The sequence below is a fragment of the Apium graveolens genome, chromosome 6 (assembly GCF_009905375.1).
Source record: "Apium graveolens cultivar Ventura chromosome 6, ASM990537v1, whole genome shotgun sequence".
Taxonomy (NCBI): domain Eukaryota; kingdom Viridiplantae; phylum Streptophyta; class Magnoliopsida; order Apiales; family Apiaceae; genus Apium; species Apium graveolens.
This window is the reverse complement of record NC_133652.1, coordinates 14,582,771-14,609,280: the sequence shown is the minus strand read 5'-3', so window position 1 is coordinate 14,609,280 and position 26,510 is coordinate 14,582,771. Positions and strand designations below refer to the sequence as shown.

Genomic DNA, 26,510 nt, shown 5'->3' with positions numbered 1-26,510 from the left:
ATCTGTCAATGTGTTACAATAGAGTACCTATAGTTACATTTTTAATTTTTATGATAACAAGTTAAAGGTGTAACCACAGTGTTGTTGCAACACACCTTACCCTTTAGTAACACCAAAAATATGTTGGAAACATTTTTATATCTTATTGTAACATTCTTTTTTAACACTCTGGAATTTATTGTAACACTTTTTCCAATTTTTACAAACATAAATATATCAATCGGTCACACTTGGAACACTAAAATATTAAATACATCTAACTTAAAAACTCAAATTAAAGTTCAAATTCAACACAATACAAAGTTTCAAGTCACATATGTGGGAGGAGTTTTATACACGCCCTTAATGTTTATGAAATACAAATCAGTTCCCATGCAGATAGTATATTTACCAGTAGCAACTAACATGACGACGTACATAGATACACCTGGCCGCAACTTGTAGACCTTGAGGCAGATACTCTGCTTCTAGATCACCATCTGGAGACAAAACTGACCTAAATATGACCTTTTATTCGGGAAACTTGTTCGAATCCTTGCTTTGAGAAAAGCACTTGAGAGTTCCTAAACACGGGCAGGTCGATGGTGAAACTTTTCTTTCTTGTAACGCTGATGAACTCATGTGAACTACTGCTTTCTTCATCTTTCAGTTGCATAATCCATGGCATGCCATCCCCAACTACTTGCTTTTTTGGATAGTTCAAGGAAGCAAACCACCAATCACGACATACAGCTTCTAGGGACATACTATCCAATATGTCCAACTTATCTTTAATCATCTATAAAATAAAGGAAGGAAGAGAAGACCAGTTGACATCATTTCCTTTGTTCACTCGAAGCATCCTCACTGCAGAGCATAACAAAATGTTTAAAATCAAGAGATGCAAGATAGATTAGTAAAAACTAATGACAGAAATTACACAATGAAATGCAAATACATTTGTGAAATTCCGATGATACTGCAGTTTGAAGCCTTTACAATCGTATTAGAGTAAAATAGTTTGAACATATACTTACAAGAAAATCTCTAAGAACAAGGACGAGGGAAGATCTTCCCAATACCGGGTACTAAGCTGCGGGATATGTGAAATTGGACAAACCACCGGAGCAGGAGTTTCATGCCTCTAGTCATGCCCTGGAACCCCAAAATTACAACATATCTACTTTTAGCCTGTTGAAATCAACAAATTCACGGTTGTTACTAATTACATCTCAAAGTCATATTAAAGAAAAATTATATATTAACCATGGACCAAAGGCTTTGCTACAAAAGGTTTACCTTATGGTTTACCTTATATATTAACAATGGACCAAAGGCTTTCCAATAACATTTAGCAAAGCATGCCCAAGAAATAATTTAACATCTTCCTATTAACGTGTCTAGGGTGTTTTCGTGCCAGGAATGAACTGTCCAGTCCAGGTTTATCCCAAAACTGATATATTTTACTGTGGAAGTGGCAGCTCCAGAAGCCACATTCCATCTCAAAGTTTATTACGATAGATATTCAAGCAATGCAAAAGCTAACCAGGATATATGATTATATATTTAGTGCATAGCCTAAAAAGCTGGTCCATTTTATCATAACCAAACCAACACTACAGAACATTAGGCAACTGTGGCACTAGTACAGCAGTACTAATGTGGCATCATATTATCAAAGCAAAACAGTGAGCCTTTCAGACTAGTGCTCTTTTATCTAGAATAACCTGATAAAATCTCTTGCAGACACAAAATCTTTAATAGTTTCTAGTTTCTACAACAACCACAGAAGGCTATTAATAAAAAATTGCAGTCCCAAAATACCAAGACCATCTTTCATGACTCTAAAAAACAATATATTTCTCTATTTGTTAAATCTGTAATTAATTTTAAATATGTAGAACTTAGACTCTTTGCATGTCTGATGCCTTTAACCAAATGGCAAGAACCTATATTACTTTACTGGGAATCCAAGTTGCTATTTCATTGTCTTTGCAACACCTTTTCCAATGACCTTCAAACTCCTCTGCCCTCTTTGTGCTATATTGCATTTGAAATACGCTTTACCTATGCAATAAGCATTTACGAGTTTCAAAGTTGTTGATTAGACAACTACAAAGCAATACTATTGTGCAATTCCTCAATATATTTGAGGTTGCCACATAGATCTTCGACATGTAGGGACAAACCCCATTCCACACTTGTATCCTATAAGCTCAATAATTATATACAGTTTAAGACGGACATTTCAAATAACATCCCTAAGTATTCAATGCTACATGTTCAGTTTAAAGAGAATTATATCACTTTTCCTATGTTACTTGCAACCTCAGATATATGTATAAAGGTCTAAATTGACCAACAAGTAGATAATATTGACCAAAAAAATGAAAGTGAGAACATACCATATATAGCAGAATTCTTTTTCTGTGGTAAGACGCACAAGATTAACTGAACATACCATATATATTGAACCTTTGCCATGATTCGATCAAACATTTTATCCACTTTTACATGAGGGCTAGCTTCTATATACTTGTGTTCTTCCTCAATGAGTGTATTTGGACATTCGATAACCTGATGACAAAATAGAAGTAATGACGTAATCAGTGGTTGTTGTACTTTAACATTTATTAGACAGACAAAGTAGAATGAACATACAATCCCTTTGTACTTTCCACAATTAGTAAGATCCCGGGATAGACGACTTATATCACAACCAGCAGAGAAGTTCACTACTAACCAGTGTTTAATAGTGATAGTTTTCATAAATCTTTGCACGAGAGATAAAACAATTGAGGGTAAATCAGATTAAACAGCAGGGTACTTCATGAAAATGTCTAAATGTTGACTAAATCAAATTAAATCAGATTAGAAGAAAATAAGAGAAGAAAATAAAGCATACTCGACTAAATGTTGACCGAGAAAAGCTCGATTGAAAATAAAGCCCCAATTACTCAAACCCTAAACCCAGCTGAGAAAAGCCCCAATTTAAGAACCCTAATTCACTTCAAGCTAACTGAGAAGGTCAGCTCAAATCTAACAACTATAACCCAATTGAGAAGCTCAGCTCTGAACCCTAATTCATCTTGCAAGCTTTGAAACAACTGTGGGTTTTGATATGTGAGAGAGTGAGATGTGTTTGTGTGTATTTTTGAGATGTGTTTTATGATAAATAATTGAACAAACTGTGTGTTTTGTACAAAATAAATGAGCGGGGTATTTAGTTAATTTTGGGCCGCCCAAAAATTTGGTCCAAAAAAGAACTGCCTAAATGTTGTCCAAAGGGAAAAAAAATAACCGCTTAAAATTTCAGTTCTGTGCTAACACATTTTTTGATATCAATGCTAACGTCTTTTTTTATGTTACAATAGTAATTTGCTCCTATCTATGGTAACACTTTTTAATCTCTACTATAACGTTAAAAAATATGTTAGCTTAGATGAATTTTGGGGGATGTAAGGTAACATTTTTTATTGTAACACCAAAAAAAGTGTTGTTATAGGTCAAATATGGTGTAGTGTCGAATGGTACTCGTGCAACGAAAGTTGGCGTTTATCAGTTTCGTGTTTTCCGATTAGTGTCATCACCATTGCATGCTATGGTTGAGAACAATAAGGCTATTGAATGAAGTATTTAATCAAGTTAGAATCCCATGTTTGTCATATATATTAATCCAGTCTATCTTAATCTCGTAGTTATAATTGTTAGTTTAAGTCTTAGTTATAAAAAACCTCACTTTGTTATCGTCTAAGCATTGAATAATAACCATACATTGTTGCTTAAGTGTGTGAATTAATTAGTTAACCAATACAGTCTCTGCGGGAACGAATCTGATTTATATCTTGTACTACTTGCGAATGCGTATACTTGCGTGTATTATTAGCGCGTGTTTAGCAACTAACAAGTTTTTGGCGCCGCAGCCGGGGACTGCAGTGTTAATTATTAGTTTATATGCTTTTCATCTATGATCATTAAAGTTCATTGACTCGGACATTGTTACTTATTTGTTTCCTTGTCTTATTTCAGGTGATCTAGCGAGGGTGTATACAAACGTGTCCGCGTGCTCGCAAGAGAACACTTGATAAAGCCAAGGAAGAACATGTGGAAGTGCGTAGGGAAGTTTTTGAGGATAAAGAAAAGGTAGAGGAAGAAGAGAAAGTTGAAGAGCCAATTGTAGTAGCTATGGGTGATCAAGCAGAAAATCTAAAAGCTTTGATGGACTATTCTAAGCCTAAGATTAATGACATTCAGTCTAGTATCATCAGACCAGCCATCAGGGCTAACACTTTTGAGATCAATTCAAGCACGATCCAGATGATACATAACTCAGTTCAGTTTGGGGATTCTCCTACTGAAGACCCCAACATGCACATCATAGATTTCATCGAGATTTGTGATACTTTCATGTTCAATGATGTGACTGAAGACGCTATCAAGCTACGTCTCTTCACATTTTCTCTGGGGGAGAAGGCTAACTGCTGGTTACACTCTCTACCAGCAGCGTCTAACACCACTTGGGAAGATCTTGCTCAAAATTTTCTCACTAAATTCTTCCACAAGGCAAAGACGGCTGCAATCAGGAATGCTCTTACTCAGTTTACTCAACAAACTGTAGATTCTCTATGTGAGGCTTACGATCGATATAAGGAGATGCTAAGGAAGTGACCATACCATGGCATGCCTGATTGGATGATTACCAATTGTTTTTACAATGGATTGGGTCCTCCTTCTAGACCCATGCTTGATGCAGCATCAAGAGGAGCCTTGTGGGCTAAAAGCAACAATGAAGCTTATGAACTTATTGAACTGATGGCTGCTAATCAGTACCAGAATCCTTCCCAGAGGCTGACTCAGGGAAAAGTCGCAGGAATTCTGGAGTTGGACGCAGCAACTGCTATCGCTGCCCAACTTATGGCTTTGACCATGATGGTGGACACCTTGGCTAATTATGGAGTTAATCAAATCACTAGTGTATGCGAGCTATGTGCTTGAGCCCACGAGACTGATCAGTGCGTAATTTCTAGTGAATCAACTCAGCTTGTGAGCAAATTCCAGCGACCGCAGCAGCCTGTGCCAGGCAATAATCATCCCAACAACTGCAATCATCCAAATTTAAGCTGGAGCAATGCTCAGAATGTAGTTCAACACCCTTATCAGCAATATCCAGCTAAGCAGTACAACCCCCTGCCTTTCAGCAACCGTCGTATGCACCAAGACAACAACTCCAACTATAACAAGCCAATGAAAAATCTGAATTAGAGGAGTTGAAGATTATGTGTAAGAGTCAAACTGTTTCTATCAAGACCTTGGAAAATCAAATTGGGTAAATTGTCAAATCCTTGCTAAATCGTCAGCCTGGAACACTACCTAGTGACAGTGAAGTGCCAGGAAAAAGGGAAGCTAAGGAGCAAGTAAGGGCAATCACTTTGAGGTCTGGAAATGTTGCGAATCCCGAAAAAACTCAAGAGTTGACTGAAACAGATGGGGCTGAGAAAGAAGTAGAGCAACAGGATGAAGAAGTGGAACCAAGGAAGACTACTGTTGAGCACACTCGTCCTGAGGGTAATACAGGAGAGAAACAGATCTATCATCCACCTCCTTTTCCTAAGCGGTTGTAGAAGAAAAAGCTGGACACATAATTTAAGAAGTTTCTGGAGGTGTTCAAGAAACTTCATATCAACATACGTTTCGCAGAGGCTCTTGAGCAGATGCCTAGTTATGCAAAGTTTATGAAAGGTATTTTCTCTCGAAAAGTGAAGCTAGATGATTAGAGACTGTCGCTCTCACGGAGGAATGCAGTGCTGTGCTACAACAGAACTTGCCTCTGAAGCTTAAAGATCCAGGAAGCTTCATTATTCCATTACTATTGGAAAAGTTTCTTTTGACAGATGCTTATGTGACTTGGGAGCTGGCATAAATCCGATGCCTTTCTCAATTTTCAAGCAGTTGGATTTACCGGATCCCAAACCAACTTACATGACCTTGCAGTTGACCGACCGTTCTATTATATATCCGCGAGGTATTGTGGAGGATGTCTTGGTCAAAGTTAATAAACTCATCTTTCCTGCTGATTTTGTAATTCTTGACTTCAAGGAGGATAAGAAAATTCCCATAATCTTGAGGAGGCCTTTCTTGGCAACTGACCGAACCAGGCCGCGTGGATTGGCCAGGGTCTTCTTCGTGCAGAAGGGTGAGCTCACGATGCGAGTTCTGGATCAGGATATTACCTTCAATGCTATGAATTTTCTTACGGATAATGAGGAGCGCTTAAAAGTGGAGTTGGTCAATTCGATGGTCATATTGGAACTTGATCAATTGCTACGGTCCGATGCCTTTGAAAAAGCCTTGTTAGGGAATTCCGATAGTGAAGATGACAAAGGTGAAGAACAATTGCAGTATTTGAATGCTTCTCCCATGAAGAGGAAGATTGATATGCCTTTTGAATCTCTTGGAATAGAGGAATTGAACAATGATCCTAAACGCCTCAAGCCATCTATTAAGGAAGCTCCCACTCTTGAGCTTAAGCCTTTACCTGAGCATTTGAGGTATGAGTTTTTAGGTTATGCATCTACTCTACATGTTATTATTGCATCTAACCTTTTAGGTAGTGATGAGGAAAAGTTGTTGAGGATTCTGAGAGAGTTCAAATCGGCAATTGGATGGATTATAGCAGTTATCAAGAGAATCAGCCCTTCCTATTGCATGCATAAAATTATGCTAGAGGAAGGTAGTAAGCCTATAGTCAAGCAACAAAGAAGACTCGATCGAATCATGGAGGAGGTTGTGAAGAAGGAAATTCTTAAGTGGCTAGATGCAGGGATCATTTACCCTATTTCTGACAATTCTTGGGTAAGCCCGGTTCAATGTGTGCCAAAGAAAGGTGGTATTACTATGGTAGCAAATGATAAGAATGAGCTTATTCCTATAAGAACAGTCACGGGGTGGAGAGTTTACATGGATTATAGGAAGCTTAACAAAGCCACTAGGAAGGATCACTTCCCTTTGCCTTTCATTGATCAGATGGTCGACAGATTGGCTGGTCATGAGTACTATTGTCTTCTGGATGGTTATTCTGGTTATAATTAGATTTGTATCGCTCCAGAAGATCAGGAGAAAACTACTTTCACTTGTCCATTTGTTACCTTCGCCTTCAAACGAGTTTCTTTTGGTCTGTGTGGAGCACCAGCCACGTTTCAGAGATGTATGATGGCCATCTTTTCTGATATGATTGGCCAGAATGTGGAAATGTTCATGGACGACTTTTCAGTCTTTGGTGATTCTTTTGATAAATGCTTCAAAATCTTGGACACGTTCTTAAGTGGTGTGTTGAGACCAATCTAGTTCTCAATTGGAAGAAATGTCACTTTATGGTGCGTCAGGGCATCATTTTCGGGAACAATGTATCTAGCAAGGGTCTTGAGGTGGATAAGGCTAAGGTGGGGTCATTGAGAATCTTTCTCCACCCATTTCTGTTAAGGGAATTCGCAGTTTATTGATTGCGGGTTTCTACAGGCGTTTCATAAAAGACTTTTCGAAAATTTCAAAGCCATTGTGCAGTTTGCTAGAGAAAGATGTTCCTTTCAAGTTTGATAACGAGTGCCTTGTAGCTTTTGAGACGTTCTAGAAGAGTTTAATCACGACACCGGTCAAAACTGCACCTGATTGGAATGAACCTTTTGAGATGATGTGCGATGCAAGTGACTATGCAGTTGGAGTAGTTCTTGGGCGGAGAAAGAACAACATATTTGATGTGGTCCACTATGCTAGTAAGACCTTAAATGGTGCTCAACTGAATTATACTACTACGGAGAAAGAGCTTTTGGCTATTGTCTATAGTTTTGAGAAATTTCGATCTTATCTACTTAGGACTAAGGTGACAATTTTCACAGATCACGCTGCAATTTGATATCTAGTCTCGAAGAAAGACTCGAAGCCTGGATTGATTAGATGGGTTCTTTTGCTTCAAGAATTCGAACTAGAGATCAAGGACAGAAAGGGAACTGAAAATCAAGTCGATGATCATCTCTCGCGTTTAGAGAATCCTAATGCTACTTCATTGGATAAGACAGTGATAAATGAATCTTGTCCCGACAAGCAGCTGTTTGGAGTGCAATAAGAAGAACCATGGTTTGAAGACATTGTTAACTACCTTGTGAGTAATATCATGCCTCCCGACTTATCTCATGCTCAAAGGAAGAAGATTCTACAAGAAGTGAAGTGGTATATATGGGATGAGCCATTTTGTTTTTGACAAGGAGCTGACCAAATCATCAGGAGATGTATTCCTTACATCAAAAGGGGGCATCTTGCGAGATTTCCACTCAATGGCTTATGGAGGTCATTATGGTGGAGAAAAGACACCAGCTTATATTCTTCAAGCAGGTTTCTTTTGGCCGACATTGTTTAAAGATGCTCATCAGTTTGTTTTGAAATGTGATCAATGTCAACGTGTGGGTAATAGGTCCAAGAGGGATGAGATGCCTCTAAATGTGCTTCTCGAGGTTGAGGTCTTCGATCTTTGGGGAATTGACTTCATGGGGCCATTTGTCTCATCTTATAACAATCGGTAGATCTTGTTGGTTGTTGATTATGTGTCGAAATGGGTTGAAGTTAAGGCGTTGCCAACGAACGATACGAAAGTGGTGCTTAATTTTCTTCACAAGCAGATATTCACAAGGTTTGGAACTTCAAGAGTCATAATCAGTGATGAGGGGTCTCAATTTTACAACCGTAAGTTTACTACTATGATGAAAAGGTATAATGTGAATCATCGCATTGCTACAGATTATCATCCTCAGACTAATGGTCAACATGAGGTATATAGTAGAGAGATCAAGCGCATTCTAGAGAAAGTGGTGTGTCCATCAAGGAAGGATTGGTCTTTGAAGCTGTTTGGGATTATAGAACAGCTTACAAGACTCCACTGGGAATGTCGTCGTTCCAGTTGGTTTATGGTAAGGGGTTTTATTTGCCTACGGAGCTCGAGCATAAAGCATATTGGGCTTTAAAAAAGTTGAATCTGGACTTGAATGCAGCAGGAAAGAAGAGAATGCTTCAATTGAATGAACTCGACGAACTTCGACTTCAAGCTTATGAGAATAACAAAATATACAAGGAGAAAGTCAAGAGGTGGCACGATCGGGGTCTTGTACTCAAATAGTTTATGCCGGAGCAACAAGTTCTTCTATTCAACTCTCGTTTCCGTCTTTTCCTAGAAAGTTGAAGTCAAGATGGTCAAGGCCGTTTATTGTCAAAACTGTGTTTTCACTTGGAGCGGTGGAAATTTTTAAGAATGATCCGGGCCAAGATTCTAGGTGAATGGGCAGAGATTGAAGCATTACTATGGTGGTACGACAAATCGTGAGGTGGTTAGTGCCGTTTTATTGTCCATTTCATCAAGATTCTACGTCGAGCTAATGAGTAAAACAAGCGGTTCTTGGGAAACAACCCAAGTTTGTTGTATAATAGTAGGTAGAGGAAGCAAGAAGAAAGGAGAAAATCATAAAAAAATCAGAAAAGGAAAAAATTCAGGGCCAACTACAGTAGTTGGGCGCGCCCGCGCTATTCTAACACGCGACCGTGCCATTTTTAAGTAGCTGGGCGCGCCCGCGCTGATCTAGCGTGCGACCGCGCCGGTTTTCCAGAAGGTGAGCGTGCCTGCGCTGTCTCAGCGCGCGCCCACCCCGGGTCCTGTTTGAAAAAAAATAATTACAGCAGTTTTGGAGTAAAATCTGGATTTTTAATCACAAAATTAATTTCAACCCGATTTTTGCTCTTCACATCCCATAATTCCCTCTCCCAATCATAACTATTATTCCCAAGATTCCCATAATTAATCCCACTTCTTTTCCTTTTAGAATTCCCACCTCTCCACCTATAAATACGTACACTTATACACAACTTCTCCACCAATTCACAAACTCTCAATACAAATTCTCTCTAAACACTTAACCTTTTATTCTCTCTCATTCAATATCGATGGCACCCAAGAGGCAAAGAACACATGTCAATAGCAGCACCACCGATTTTTCATCTACGGGTGGTGTGAGGCCCAGGTTTTCAACTCCTGCGGCTGAGGATGAGTACACGAGGCTTCTCTCGAAGCCTATTGCTAAAGAGCGGGGGTTTCTACCATCTGGGAAGGATGGTAAGCGGTTAATGATGATTTTCAAGATGGGTTGGGTACCTTTTTGTGAGGCTCCCGCTGTTGTACCCATGAGTGTTGTGTGGGAATTTTATGCAAACGTTAAGGCGGAGAAGAATGGCTTCATGGTGGTAAGGGGGATGAATGTCGAGTACAGTGCTGATACTATCAGGAGGGTGATTGAGCAGCCCACGAGGATGCCCGGTCAGGACACTTGCAATGTTAAGACTCCGGAGGACTTTAACTTGAATCTGATCGTTGCTACTCTCTGTATGCCTGAGACCCATTGGAAGTTCAAGAGGGGCAATTCTGATTACTCCACGTTCCCTGCATCATGCATGAGCAGGTTTGCATGGGCTTGGAACTCATTTATCTGTGCTAATATTATGCCATCTTCGCATGTACATGAGAATACTGTGGAGCGTGCTCGTCTGCTGTGGAGTATTCTTCAGGGTGATTACATTGATTTGGGGATGGTGATTTATCAGGGGATTTTGAGATTCTTGAGAGGAGGTACTACAGGTGCTATTCCGTATGCGTCCGTTGTGACGAAGCTGTGCATGGCAGTTGGTGTTCATTGGCCTACACATGAGTAGTTGTAGCTTCCTCGTGCTCCTATTAACAGTGTTACGCTACACAACATGGTTGAGTGGTATAGAGGCAAGCCCAATCCTAAGGGGCTTGGTTATTCATATGATCATCTACCAGGAGGACGTCCAGCCCCTCAGTCATATGCCGGTGTTACACAGCATGCTAGCAAGGCGGCTTGGAGAGCCGAATTGGGAGGGGAGGTCGGTTCATCACAGAAGCAGCAGGAGGAGGAGGCAGCAGGAGCAGATATGGGAGCTGGTTTGAGTTCGACGTAGTATAGGCATCTCACATGGAGGATAGATGCGATGCACGACATCCATAGTCGGTTTCTCACAATCTCACCCAGGCACTTGGGACTATATTTAGAGCCACCGGAGTTGACATCCAGTGGCCAGTATTTGGTGATGACTCTGTGTATCCGCCTCCGGACACGCCTGAAACTCCACCCGTTGAGGGTGATGATTCCGATTCGCAGTAGGTATGCCTGAATTCCTTACTATTACCTTCACTAAGGACAATGAATATTTTAAGTTTGAGGTAGTAGTTAAAGGAATATAATTGTGTGTGAGTCTCATATAGTTTTATATTTCATGATAGTTAGTTCATATAGTTGCATAATTTCCATGTAGTTTTTTTTTAATTTTTATTATTTTTGGTAGTTTTATGATATTTTGTTCTTGTAGTTTCATGCATTTGCATTGTAACATGATCCCTTAGATAATTTTTCCAGTTGACTTGTGATATTGATGCTAGTGTAGTGATGTCATGTTTAGAGATGTTGAGTCGTATTAAGTTGATTTGCATGCTAGAGACACTTGTATTTCACTAAGTCTTATAGGTTGCTAGAGTGCCAGATCATAGTCATGGTTTATTGGTTTGTCGAGGTTTAATCACTTGTTTATATTTAGAATTTAGGATATTCTCTTAATAATAAAAGATGTGGATATTTAAAAATTGGAGGAAATTGGATTTCATTGCTAGTTGTGTGGCTAGGTGTTAAATGGCTAGTAGTCGGCTCATATTTATATGAGTAGTCTAGGGTTGAATGAGATGGAGCGAAACACACCCATTCAAAAATTTGTAAAAAAAATAGAGGAAAAAAAAGAATAAGTGTTATATATACTTGATCACGAGTGGGCTCTTTAGTACTCGAGTTATTAAGTTCTTAAGGGACTTTGTACCTAGTGACCTAAGGCTCTTATAGTCTAGGGTCCACTAACCTACACTCGCTACATGAGTACTATTGTATAAGTATTTTGGGGATCTCACTCATTGCATGATCAAATAAGCATATATGTGTTGTTTTGTTTGAATTAAAGCATGAATCCATGATTAACTCTGATATAAGAATTGAAGTGTTATAAGTTATTTTGGGTCTAGCTTTTTTCTGTTTATAAACTTGCGATGGTCTTGATAAGTAGTGAGTCATGATTTTCCATCTAGTTGCGATAGTATATATGTAAGCATTTGCACACACGCACGTCTTTAGTTTGTAAGTTGATTTATATGATTTAAATTGATCTTTATGCGAGTAACTGCATTTGCTGAGGTGTTGCTTGTTGATTGGTTGAGTTATTCTAGTGGGGATCACTGCATATATATTAGTTGAATTCATGCATTTTTATTCACTAGTTTTTTGAGTCTGTTTATGCTTGAGGACAAGCATCGATTCAAGTTTGGGGGTATGTTAAGTAGCATTTATGACACTTTATAATGTTCTAATAAGCTTTGAATTGATGCAATTGTACTCAAGTTGTTAAGTGTTTTAATGTGTTTTCTAGTATTTTTGTATTTCAGGCATTAATCTGTGAGTAAGGTGAATTAGCATTATTTTGGTGCTAATTTGGTGTCAAGGTGGTGTTGGAATAAAAGCTCGTGAAGATCGGCTCGAATCTGCAGAAAAAAGAAAAGAAGTCATTTTTGGCAGAAGCCCAGTGCGCCCACGCAAATCAAGCGCTCGACCGCGCCAGAACTTTAGAGAGCCAGCGTGCCCGCGCTGATCAAGCGCGCGCCCGCGCCAGGTCGGGATTTCAGAATTCCTGTTTCAATTAGAAGACTGATTTTCTGGAGTTCTATGCTGATTGGGGCTACTATATAAATAACTTTAGGTCGTTTTTAATAAGTAATCAAGACAGAGTGCAAGGAGAGCCGTAAGAATACCGTTTTAGAACGATTCAACGAAGGAGAAGAAGATCTTGTTTTTTACTTGTGATTCTTTGTGTAATATCCGGGATATACCGTGTAATTATTTTTGCTAATAAATAATTATTATGTATGTTCAGTATTTATTCTGTGAATTATTTGTTAAATGTGTTAAATGTGTTGGGATGTTTAAAAATAATATTAATTGAGTATTTTAATTTTTATATGTCCAAAATAAAATATAAATAATTGTCATATCTTCCTATCTATTTTATGTTGATTTATGATTTTATAGAAAATATATGGATTTTATAAAATCTTTTTCCGAGTATTTAAAAACTATTTTATACAATCGGGAACCAACCGACGTCATCTGTTTTTATATTTTTTATAATCCCAAACTCATCCGAGAACTACTTCCTAACCTATTTGCAATATTCCGAGCATTTTCCATGTTTCGACTTTTTTGATCTGGCGTACGGTTTGTCTTGTGCGGGTCCCGACGCAATATTTTCGATACATTATTCGTTTCAGTAAATCAATAAAACTCGTATTTTTGATAAACGGGATCTTTTTATTAAACTATCACAATTATCACCTGGTAATATGTGTAACCAGGCACTGATACCAAGATCGCAGTACAAATTGTACTGGTTTGGATAATTATCTCGAAAATTAGTACTGTTTGGATCAGTTTTTATAAATAAACGTACCATTTTGTATCTGGAATGACCCAACGGGATACTAAATTCCTGTAATTATAAATAGCCTTTACCATATTTTATTTTGTACCAGAAATCATTTGCATACAGTATTTACAGAGTTTTTACAGAGAAAATACTATAATTATATTTTGTTCTTCGTAATCAAACACAAATTCAGAAGCGTTATCGATATCCGATTTTGGCGTACATATACTCAAAACGAAGCTACTGAAATCTAGAATTGAAATCTTTCATCAAAACATACCCAGAAATATCAGGTGATTTTCTATTTAATTAGTTATATTCGAATTTCTTGGTATTTAAATTATGAATCTTTGTTCGAGAGATTGTTTGTATGATTTGATGATTGTATGTTGTAGAGCTTGTTTTCCTGATCATTTTGGTATATTATATTCTTGATTTGGACTTCAATAACATGTTTAATTTTGGGTTTTATTCTATGATTAAAGAAATTAGGGTTTATATTCGTTTGAATATTTTTAATTGAATTTAGGTGTTTCTTGTTTAGGGGTTATCTGCTAAAATTGTTGGTGTGATTAGATAGATCGTTTAATAACGAATTGAATGGTGTATTTGGAATCAACGAACGATTCCTGGAGGATGCTCATCGGAAAACCAAAGCCACGACGGTGACGGGTTTTTCCCGTTGGTTTTCCGACCGTTTTGTTAATCGTTAGGGCGATTTGATTGCATAAATGGGTGTCTAGAGAGGTGTAGATGATTTCCTGTAAATTTGATCGAGTTTTGACCTCGATTAAAGCTTTCCGGCGAGCTCGCGCGGCGGTGGGTCGCCATTAATGGCTTCCCGGCCGTCCACCGGCGAAGTGGAAGGGGGAAGACGGCAAAATTGCTGTCTAGTTCCCCTAGTTTACAGAAACTTACAATTTAGTCCCTGACATTTTAAAAATTTATAAAATTTAGATTTCTGTTTTATTTATTTTCAAAAACAGGATTTCTTTTTATAAAATGATTTTAAAAATAGTTTTAATTATTTTAAAATTCTATAAATTATTTATTTTAATTCCAAAATTAGTTTTTAATTCAAAACTAAATCTAAATTACTTAATTAATTTAATTAATAAATAATTAATTAATTGGTCAATTAATTTAAATATTAATTGATTAGTTAGTTTATTTATTTATTAATTGATTTTAATTGATTATTTAATTAGATTTAATTATTTTAAAATGATTTAAAAATTCTGAAAAATAGTTTCGAGCCTTAAAATAGTATTTTAAATTATTTTCAAGGCTCGATAATTATTATAAAATTGGTTTGAAGCCAGATTAGGCCAACCGAACCCTGTTTATTACTTTGAAATTGATTCAACGACCCGTTTTAATTCCGAAAAATATTTTAAAAATCATTTTAAATACCCGAAAGCCTATAAAATGATATTTCATTGATTGTTTGACGTGCTCTGTGCTATATGTGACTTATTTGTTTGACTGTCGGTCTATGTGATCAGTTCTTACTTGTTTTAGCATAACTTTTAATCCGTAAATCGGATTTGGGTAAAATGAAGGGTAGTTGAAACCTTGTGACGTCCATGTGACGATTATAATAATGTGAGATGAATATTGATGGATACTTATGATGCCTAACAGAGTAAACAAGGTGTAGGAAAGGGAAGCAGGTGATCAGAAAATGGAAATGACATGTAGAAAATACGTCAAGTGATCAGAAAATAGAATCGAGGCATAGGAAAAGTAGACAAGTGGTTGTTGAAGGAAGTCATTGGCCGAGTACAAGTAAAATTGGAATCGATTGTGATAAGGCAAGTACTTCTAAACCTTTTTCGAGATATAATGCAAATATTTCTAAACTTTCTCGTAACATACTGTTAAGTATTCAAAATAGCTCTGTTTTATATTATAAATACATTAATTTCCACATTATTTTGATCTTTGAGCCGCAAGCCTTATTCTTTATGAACCATTTCTTGTTGATTTCCAGATACTAAACCACACAAATATGACACTACTCTCCAAATATACAACCACCAAACACTGGTATAGAATTGTTTGAACATCCAGAAACTTTTATACTCAACCATAACTTGTGACATCCAAACATTAAATCTTGTAAACCGTTGTTCATCTAATACCCGATTCTCCTACAAGCTGAAGGCCATTTCATCACTGTGGATTACGATCTTGTTTATTGAATTATATTGTTTATCATATTGAACTGCTTTAGAATTGGATAGTTTTTTATATATAGGGACCAGATTCTTGGTCAGACCATATCATTGGTCAAGTTAGGTCAATGTGTGCCTTGGATCCAGTAATTAGAGGAATGTTGTGTGCTTTGCTTGGGGTTAGTGCATGATTGATCAGCAGCCTAACCTTGGTTTTAAAACTAAAAATGAATATCCAATTCTAATGATTGTTTAGCAATATATTTGATTCCTCTGAACCATTTCGTTGATCACTGATTATCCTCAATTATTGACATTGTGACTTGCTGAGGTAGTTAGCTCACTCTTGCGAATCTTTTTATGTATTCTACAGTTAAGAAGGATACGGTTGATAGCGAGGTTTTCCCAGTTCAATGTACGAGCTAGGATTCCGGATTATGTTGGATGGAGCTAGCAGGAGCTTATTGCAGTAGTGAGATAGTAAGATTGTAAGAATAATTTTATATCAGTTATAAATTAAATTAGTTGGGATTTGGTACGTTGTAATAAAAGTTAAGGTTGTGGCCTGTTTTCATACTTTAACCTGTTGCGATCCGTGGTTATGTAAAGTAGGGTCATTACTAATAATATTTTATATACATGTTTATATATTGTGTATGTTTTGTAGACCCCAAACTTCTGACCCGGGTTTGGAGGGCGCCACAGGTTGGTATTAGAGCTACAGGTTATAAGTCACTGAAACAAGCCTAGATTGTCGGGATTGGGTAGAGGGTTTGGATTAGGAATAAGAAATAGAAAGATAAGTCATCGTGAGATTGAGTGCGACTGTATAGTAGGTCTCCGGCACGGTTCGTGTTGCGATTCTGGATTCTTAGCTTGCGACATGATTTCCAGACAATGACAATGGCATATCTTGATTTCCCTGCATCATATGATCATTTGGAGCTTTCCGTTTGAGGATCGTCATCTTCTCCCGGATTTGATTTGCACCTTGTTCTTCCATCGGTATTAATGGTACTACCTTCTGTTATGACAGTTGCACCTCTTCAAGTTATTCCACGTTATTCTATTACCTCTTGATATGAGACGACCTATTTAAGAAACCTCCATCTGTTTGTTCTTGTTTTACTGGATATCGGCTGTGAGTGTGTCTTTTCAGTTTACCCTACACCCTGTTCTATACCCCAGTTTAAAACTTGTTCTATGAAGCAATTGTATCTATGAGGATGGATTCGGGAGGTGCAGTAAATGGTGAGTATTGAGATACAAATTAAGGTGACAAGACGTTTAGAAAGAAGATTCAAGTGTTCCGGAGGATGGCTGTTACCAGGTTACAAGAAGCTATTAGTAATTTGGCCACCCATGACTAGCTTGTGGAATGGAGTAGATATGTGTTGAAGAGAGAGAGTTAGAGGAGATTAGGGATCTGGAGATTTCTTGAAGTTAGATAACGGTGTTATGATGATGTGATATATATTTTAACAAGATGATGTGACATTAGCTGACTTGTTGACTATTGGATAGTCTGTTCCACTTAACGATTGCAAAGTTGTTAACGGGAGTATTACCAGTATGGAAGCCTTGATGTAAATCCACGAATAAGATAATATGCCACGATAGTTGAAGTTTTCATCGATTAAGCAAGGTAATAGACCCAATAAAGGAGAGGAGATAAATGGAAGTGAATGGACCTTTGAGTGATCATTTCTTTAACTTGGTATCTGGTTATAAGAAGGACAACAACTAACTCATATAGTAAGGACAACCAGATGTGTGATTTTCAACATTTTTTTTAAATAAGTTTTCTAAAAAGATTTTCCCTTACAAAATTTCTAAAAGCTTTTTTAGAATAAAATAAGTTTTAAACATCGGTTGCCAAGTTACTACTTGAGTTTCTTGTTTGTTAAAAGACCCGGATTATCCGGAAGGATGTTGTTTCAGACTTAGTATTGCTAATTCAGAGAACAAAGTAATCTGCGATTATGAAGAAGTTGATTATTCCTAACAGTAAGGTGCAAGTATTGTTTGATAAGATTAACAATAGAACCAGCGTACGGAGAAACTATTCATCCAATTACTGGAACTACCAGCGTACGGAGAAACTATTCATCCAATTACTGGAACTATCAGAGTTCAAGGAATTCATTGATTTAGCGGAAGCCTGAGCATGACCGAAGAAGATCGAGAAGATTTTCTGACTTTTCTAAAAGAAGAATATATTTAACAAGAGGATCGTTATGTTGAATGATTCATTGTATTCTAAATTAAAAAGAGGAAACTCGAGGTTATGTGAGAAGAACGCTATTATGATCAAATTACCAAAGTATTATACGTGTAGATAAGATGTTACAGATGCAAGACTTAATAAGTAAGGATTTACTATAATACTTAGTTTATGAAGGCATTTCAGTGTACCTTCTAAAGTTGTTATATGACGCAATTGGGATATGATCGAATAAGTTCGAAAGATGAATACAAGTGAAATGTGGATGGTGACCAATGGTATTGTTCTTCTCTACAATATTACAAAGTATATTCCTTTTTAATTCCTAAAAATATATGAACTTCTTTTCTTAATAAATTCTTTCTGATGATATCAAAAAGGAGGATGTTGCATTCTTTTCAAATTTAATTGTTCCCCTCAAGTTTTACTTTCTGATTGGGACAAACAGTGTTATGGTGAGAGACTTTGTCAGAATGACGAAGAGTCGGGTGAGACGCCACCTAATCATGTGTTGTATGCCATATGGTATGAAAGACTGGCCTTCTTAAGTACCAATGTGGTTGTCTCACTCATATTAAAATCCTTGTTTCTTCTTTCTTTTCAACTCTAATTTTTGTTGAATTGAGAATCCTTCTAGTTGTTTTGTTGTATTATCGTTCTTTGCAAGAGTTTTTCCAACCGAAATCAACGTATTATTAACCAAGCGGGCAAAGTTCCATCTATCTCTCACGCATGGAAAGCAAACAAGGGCATATGGAGAAAATTGCAAATCAGTAGCCCCAGTCAGGGATGCACTGAGAGTCAAGGGAATCTACTCCAATGAGGAATACGTCTCCGAGAATGAGAAATTGTGATTTTTCCTATGAAATATGTTATTCAGAATACGAATATGGTGATGTGAATGATTATCGTGGATACCTTATGCGTTAAAGTATTAAAAGATGTGAGAGCAACTTGATTATTTAGCTCCCAAGGTTTTGTTGATAAGATGAATTACCCTGTTGAATTAATAAGATTGTGATTAAAGGACTAGCAATTCAAGAATGTGTAGTTGTTAAATAAGTGAGTACCAATGGTGGAATTGAGATTTCTGGCAATAAGTTATGAAGAATTGATATCATGGAAGATAAGAGGATTAAACATTATTCTAAGGAATGGATTAACTATTAAAGCGTGATGTCTAGATAGACCGTCGTGATGAAAAGATAATTCTGAGGACGCCAAATGAGAAGGTGATGAGGTTCAGAAGATGAAAGAAGGTAAAGAACTTGTTAATGATGATTACGGTGATCAAGATATGAGCATTATGTTGATTATGGGTTACATAAAAGTTAGAAGTAAACGAAATTTAAAGATTTTATAGCAATAAAGGAGTTTCAAGATATGTTTCCACGTGAGTTATCAACATCTTCTCCAGATAAGGAAATGAAGCTCGCGATTAACTTAGCACCTGAGACGAAGCCAGTGACCAAGGCCTTACACAAAATGGCACTAGTTAAAATGAGGAAGTTAGCAAAGCAGATGTTAGAAGAAGAAGCGATTAGACCCAGTGTATTCCATAAGGTGCCCGGGTATTAATTATTAATAAGAAAGATGGAAGTATGAGATTATGCGTCGACTAGCAAAAGCTCAACAAGTTTACTAACAAGAGCAAGTATTTGTTACCTCGACCCAATGATTTGTTTAATCAAATGAAAGAAGCAAAGTACTTTTATAAGATTGATTTAAGACTTGGTATTTGACCAATTGAAGATTAAACTTATGGATATATCAAAGATAATTTTCAAAACTAAGTACTGTTCTCGTATTGTCATTTGGATTAACCAATATACCAGTAATATTTGAACTTGATGAACTTGTGGGAAGATGGCGTGGAGACTTGGAATAGTTCTGAGAAATAAAAATTTTGTACGCCAGCTGCGTTTATATGAACTACTAGTGACTTTCCTGCTTATTCAATTTTATCTAGATGGAAAACTGCCAGTCACTTAGCTTGTCCTCATTATGCTCTTGATCATGATGCTTATAATCTTAAAAATGGTGGAAAGACTATATGGTTTGATAATCATCAAAAAATTTTACCTTCCAATCATCCATTTTAAAAGAATCAAAATTGGTTTACCAAGGGAATGAGAGTGACTGAATTTGCCCACCAGTGCGAACAGGTGAAGATGTATTTCAAGAAATTGAGGCACTTGGTTTGATGAAAGATCCTGAATTAGGAAGCGATGAACACAATTCTAGAATCATCAAAGCTTAAAATTACGGATAGAAGAAACGAAGCATCTTTTGGGATTTACCATATTGGAGGACATTATCAATTAGACACAATCTTGATGTTATGCATGTTAAGAAAATGTCTTTGAAAATATCTTCTACAAAATAATGGCCATTGAAGAAAAAATAAAAGATAATTTTAAGGAAAAAGATGATATTGCAATGATTTATCGGAGACCCGAGTTAGCAGTTGATGATTGACACGGAAGTATCCCAAAGCATGTTATAGCTTAGACAAAAAACAAAAGAAAAAGTGTGTGAATGGATAAAAGATCTAAAATTTCCAGATGGATATGTGTCAAATATGGGGCTGTGCATAAATATGAAGAAATACAAGTTATTTCGAATGAAAAGTCATGATTATCACGTGTTTATGCAACTTCTTCTTCCAATTACTTTTCGGGAATTTCTTCTTAATAATGTTTGGGAGGCTGTGACAGAATTAAGTCTTTTCTTTAGAGATTTAACATCAACTACTTTGAGGATAAGTGATATGCGTAGACATGAACAAAAAATTCCCGTTATACTTTGCAAGTTAGAGCGCATATTTCCACCATCATTGTTCGACTCCATGAAACATCTTTAATTGCCCTTGCCGTATGAAGCATGCAGTGCAGGTCCTGTATAGTATCGATGGATGTATCCCTTCGAAATATTTTACGTCATTTGAAGAATAATATGAAAACAAAGTTCGGGTTGAAGGATCAATATGCAATGCTTTTTTGGTTGAAGAAGCTTCCATTTTTTTCTCACACTACTTTAAACATTATGTTCAAGCGAAACATAGAAAAGTTCCCAGGAACGATTCTAGTGGAGTTGGATAGAGTTTTGGAGGAAACATTTCTATATTTTCTCATCCTGGACTTTCACAATGGAGTGTCATTACTCGTAATCTTGAGGACCGAGAATATATGGCAGCTCACAATTATATCTTATTTAACTTTCCGGAGGTTGCACCATATACAGAGTAGGTTTTTTCTTATCACAATCCATACTTATTTGTAGTTAATGAATATTGGTCTTATTATCTAATTTTTATTTTGAAGAATTCAAGGTAATTATATCTCTTTAATATCAATACATACAAGTCCTTTGTATTACATACAATATCACTTGCGTAACTCCGGGGAAACGATATGCAAGTAGCCTATCTTTTTAAAAAAAAAATGCTTGTCATGCTTTTTGTATAAGCCTAATTTCAATATTATTGTGCCATTTTATTTGCTGGTATTCCTTAAACTGATTTAAAAATTATAAAAACAATTAAAGTCACAAGGGTGTGTCTAGTACAAATGCACTACTTACCCAAGTATATAAACTGTGAGAAGCAATGTCTAATATTAAATTGCTTCATTTCATCTTTTGAGAGCCGCTGTACTTGCTTTTTCACATTGCATCCTTGATAAGTACATTTGTAGTAGCTCCAATAGCATTTCATATGCAAATAAGTATATATGTTTATATTAAAATTATATTAGTTACCAAATTACTTGCCAAATTCTATGAAATAATGGATTATTCTTCTCGACTTCAATATCACCGATATACCATTATGCATCGTAAAATTCTTTCTTTCGTTCAATAAGGCCATGTTGAGCACAATTTTCTTTACGTGATCTGCTATCCCTGGAATTGTTAAACACACTGCTGAGGACCAATTTGTACGTAGCTAAGAGGCAACATGATTTTCTATTTTCTTCCTCAATAAGGGCAAACATATATATAGTCCATTATGGGGGCCGGGATGATAAATAATAATCATAAAGCTTTGCAAAGATTGTGAGGCCACCCGCCATTTTAAAATGCATTTTAGTTCAAAGTTGTTTCAGCATTTGTATATTGAAAAACTGACCAGTCACCAAAATTTGTATAGCTTGCCTAATTAAAGGATATTTACTAAAATGCATTCATTAGTTCTTGTTTTCTATAAGAAGTATGAGATGAACAATTCATTCTGGAGTCTGCTTAATTATTTGTTTATTGCATTACATATGGATGACATAAGTTGGATTGAAATGTGTTATAGAAAAAATAAATATTGCCAACTATAAGATGAAGGTATTTCGATTATATATACCTCATGTAGGCTTCGTACATATATAATATATGAAGACCTCAATACAATCACTTTTTAGTTATATCTCCAATTGGTTATTCAACTAATTATGTACCATCTTAAGTTCTGTATATATATATGAAGCAAAAAATCTATGAACAAAATTAAGAAGATAGACGGAAAGTGAAAGAGATATAAATTGTATTAGTTTTTTGGCAGTGAAGGTTATGTTAAGGTTATATGCCAAATCCCTGCACGTTCATATTCGCAAATTCCTGACCTTAAAAGCTGCCAACTGAACTGGTACCCAAGTTCGGCTCGCTAACATACCTCAGTTCTTTAGTATGTGTTTAGATTTAGATAACTGACGTGTAAAGTTCATTCTTGGTAAAGAAAAAATACCTTGGTTCAATATTAAAAAAGGAATAATAGTTGGCTTGCAATTGCTTAAATATTTTTCACATACTGAATAACTACACTTAGATTTACTAGCTAGTTTGTTGAAATTTGTCTATCTGCAGCAAGTATTAGTTTTTGACCTTTGAAACAGCTGAAACTAAGAAAAATGGGTTTATTTTAAATATTTTTCTTTAGGTGTTACGAATATATACTCTTTAAATGATGATTGATTCTAGTTACACTGTTAGCTGGTAACTCGAGATGTTAATGCGGAAGAATACAACTATAGAGCTAATCACTCATAGGTTTCTTGTAATGTGACAAATTGAACAGCTTTGGATTTTGCCTTCTCTATTTCTGTTTTATATGCCATATAAATATTGCCTCCTATCTTTGCCTGCTTTGAATAATGTGTCTTTTTTTATTATAGAATTTTTTTTTGTGGAAGCAAAAAGAAGCTGACAAATGCAAGGAGAAAATATTCTCAAGTTGTTTGTGTAGCTCGTTGTTTCTGTTGCTGGTTCCAACTGAGAAAAAAAATAGGAAAGAAGATACTTGAATTTGCAAAAATGTTTATGCGACATGGATTAAGTTTCGGGAATCTGTGGAATTTCAAAAATTGTCTTTGATTCAAAAAAGTAATCAGCGCGACGGGGTGCCTTTTCAACACATACTAGTGGTTCCGCTTCACATAGGCTAGTTGCAACTCGTTTGATAAGCTGTATAATGCAATTTTCATAGGTTTTTTGAAATTATTCCTTAAAAATAAAATTTTTGTGCTCTATAATATGCTCTTACAGAAAATTCAATATAAGCGCCCCCACTACTGATCAACTGTTTTATGAGACACATACCAGACATCTAAAGAAAAAAATAATTTTATTGGCGAGGCTGATGATAATATCATGGATGACGAGAGTGAAGATGAGGAGGAAGTCGTGTCGATTGACAAAAAAAAAGTCGACAAACATATATGAGTTTTATTTTGCAGAATATCCATTTGGGCATTAGGATTACACCACTTATGAGATTTTTGCACATATTATTGATAATGTTAAAATTGAAAACTACACATTTTCTAAATTTCACAATATATTTGTATGTCGATTTTTCAAATGGCTTGATTCCCAGCCTAATAACGTGCATAAAAAATATGCCAAGATCATACCATATAAACTAATAAAATGATTTGATAAAATATTTTAATTGATATTGGAAATCTCATGTAGTACATCATGAGCATAGTTCCGTTCTTTGCATTCACTACCATACAAATGGTCTTTAACAACATCAAAAAATGGTGTTAACACAAAAAATGTTGCCTTATGTGAAAAAAATTCGAATAAAGGACTGTATAACAATATTAATTTAAAATGTTGACATGCATGTTACCATAGTACAACTATGCCAACACCTATATGAGTGTTGCCTTAAATACATGAAAACGTATTAAAAAAAGAGGAGTAAAAAGCCCGCTCCTTGGGGAAAAAAAGCCAGGTAATGAAAAATTGAAAAGCCCGCTCATTTCAATCTGTCAATTACAACAAAAAACAAAATAAATAAAATATAAAAACAATTATAAAACCAAAAAAATAAAAAAAACACTCCCTCTCTCCATCTCTCTCAAAAGCCGTTTCATCTCTCTTCTCATCTTCTTCCCCATTCTCTAAACAAACTAGGGTTCCCAAACACAAACCCTGCTCTACTAATATATAAACACAAATTACATACAAAAGCACCCAATTACATCATAATAACTTCCAATCACAAAGACGCCTCAAAAAAAGATGGGAATTTATAAATTTGTGTGTAGGAGCTCGGTGGAAAATGGACCGGAAATCAATACAGTGAAGGAGATCTAGAAGCTTCTGCTGCTTCCACTTATGAGCTTTAGAGGAAACTCATTGAGACTGTTTTGTCCATTTGTGTGCGGCGTTCAGTCCTCTTTCTCCTTTGTTTGCCCTAATTCCGCTATTTTTCATGTTCCATTTCGGATTTATCTCTTTTTATCGATGTATTTTTAATTGTTGATATTTTTAGATGATTGTTAATTTTATAAATTTTATAGTAATAATTGCTCGATTGTGTTTAGTTATCATATAGTGTTTTTTATGTGATTGTGCATTTAATTTTGTTTATTAGTTCAAATTATGTCGTGTATGCAAAAATTATGTAATATGTTCACACCACATTAAGTAGTGTGGATGTTGTCGATATATTTGTGTTCGATATTATCTTTTGATGCTTTATTGATGCGTGGGGATTTGTGGATAGTGTTTGCTTCTGATGATGATTTTAAATACTTTCATAGCTGTTATAGTTTGATTAACAAAATAATTGTCCTGCATTTGAATTTTCAGATCATAGAATTCATCTCTGTGTTAGTGACTGTCAGTAGCGACGCTGCCGAGAAGGAACTGATCCGCCTTGGGGCTATTAATCATATTTTAGAACTTATTTTGGAGTAAGGCCTACATTATCTGTTAACTTGATTGAACACAGGCTCAGTCAGGCATGTTTGTGCCAGCCGAGTCTCATATGAGGTGACAACTTGTACTACTCTACTGCATAGATTCCTAGTACCATCATATATATGTATTGTAATGCTTACACATACGTGTAATATTATTTGCTTTTCCAGTTTAGGCGTGTCTGCATAAGCCCAGTCTCCTATTAGGTGACAAGTTTTACTGGTACATAGATTTCTCATGACATTGTACATGAAAGTATAGTTAGTTTCATAAAAAATGAACATAAATTATGCTCGGAAACAATTTGTAATATCACATCTATATGAAGCTATGACAAGTTAGCTACTACTCTATTTTAAAATTAACTGTATTGCTAATGAAATATATATATGATTATTTGAGATATATTTGATTTTGTTGGAATTATTGTCATATTTCCAAGATCAGTTTATTTGTTTTGAATTATTAAATTTGAGACCACTGTAGTATGTTGAAAAAATCGGTATCATGTGGCTAATATTGTACAACTTGCATACTGCAAATCATAGCAATTTAAATGTATTTATAGTACTAATGTATTAGATACTTCAAGATTCACAAGTCACAAGTGTCATTTCCACTTTGTTAGTTTGAAGTATTGAATTGATTTCCCTGAAATTACGTCATATGATTAACTTTGGTTCCCGCTTTTTGCAACATTGAATCAAAGCTTTGTACTATTAAGGAAACTTTATATGTAAGATGTTTATCAAAAACTAATTGTATTTACACTTGTGTAGCATGGAGAACATCCTGGAAAGATACGAGAGGTATTCTTATGCTGAGAGACAGCTTGTTGCAAATGATCCTGATTCATCTGTATGTACTTGTGCCCTATTTTATTCTCAATCACAAATGTTCTTCAATATATACACAAGATTTGACGTCATTCTTAAAACAGGATAATTTGCTTCATATGACTAATGATATTTTTGTTGGATAATATGAAACATTTATTTGATTTATTTGCATTGTTTTATTTGATTGTTTTTATTCAGCTGAGTGGTATACTCCACGTTTGAATAAGTCTTGCATATCTGTTTAAATCATCAGTTAGAAGAGAAGTTGTAGGTGCATGCACGATGTTGGTTAGAGTCATTGTAGGAGTGGATTACTGTGTGTGATCCTAGTTTTTAGCCATTCTCTTATCTGTAGTTTTCTATATATTGTATTGTATGGATTATTAATAAACACAGCTTTCACGTGTACTTTGTTTCCTCAGTTTTACATTAAACACCTATATCTATATATATATCAGATTGTTTTCTTTATTTGGTATCAGAGCCTAGGATTATTGTATGCCCAAGTATATGCCAAAA

At 35.8% G+C, this 26,510-nt stretch overlaps 1 long non-coding RNA gene across 1 annotated transcript; it reads right to left on the bottom strand.

Moving 5' to 3' along the window:
- Positions 1 to 261: 261 nt before the first annotated feature.
- Positions 262 to 3,114, bottom strand: LOC141664117 (uncharacterized). Its single transcript, XR_012551843.1, has 4 exons — positions 2,885 to 3,114; positions 2,441 to 2,556; positions 1,017 to 1,170; positions 262 to 846 (listed from the first exon to the last, which is right to left on the bottom strand). It is a non-coding gene; the product is annotated as an uncharacterized LOC141664117 (long non-coding RNA).
- Positions 3,115 to 26,510: the final 23,396 nt, after the last annotated feature.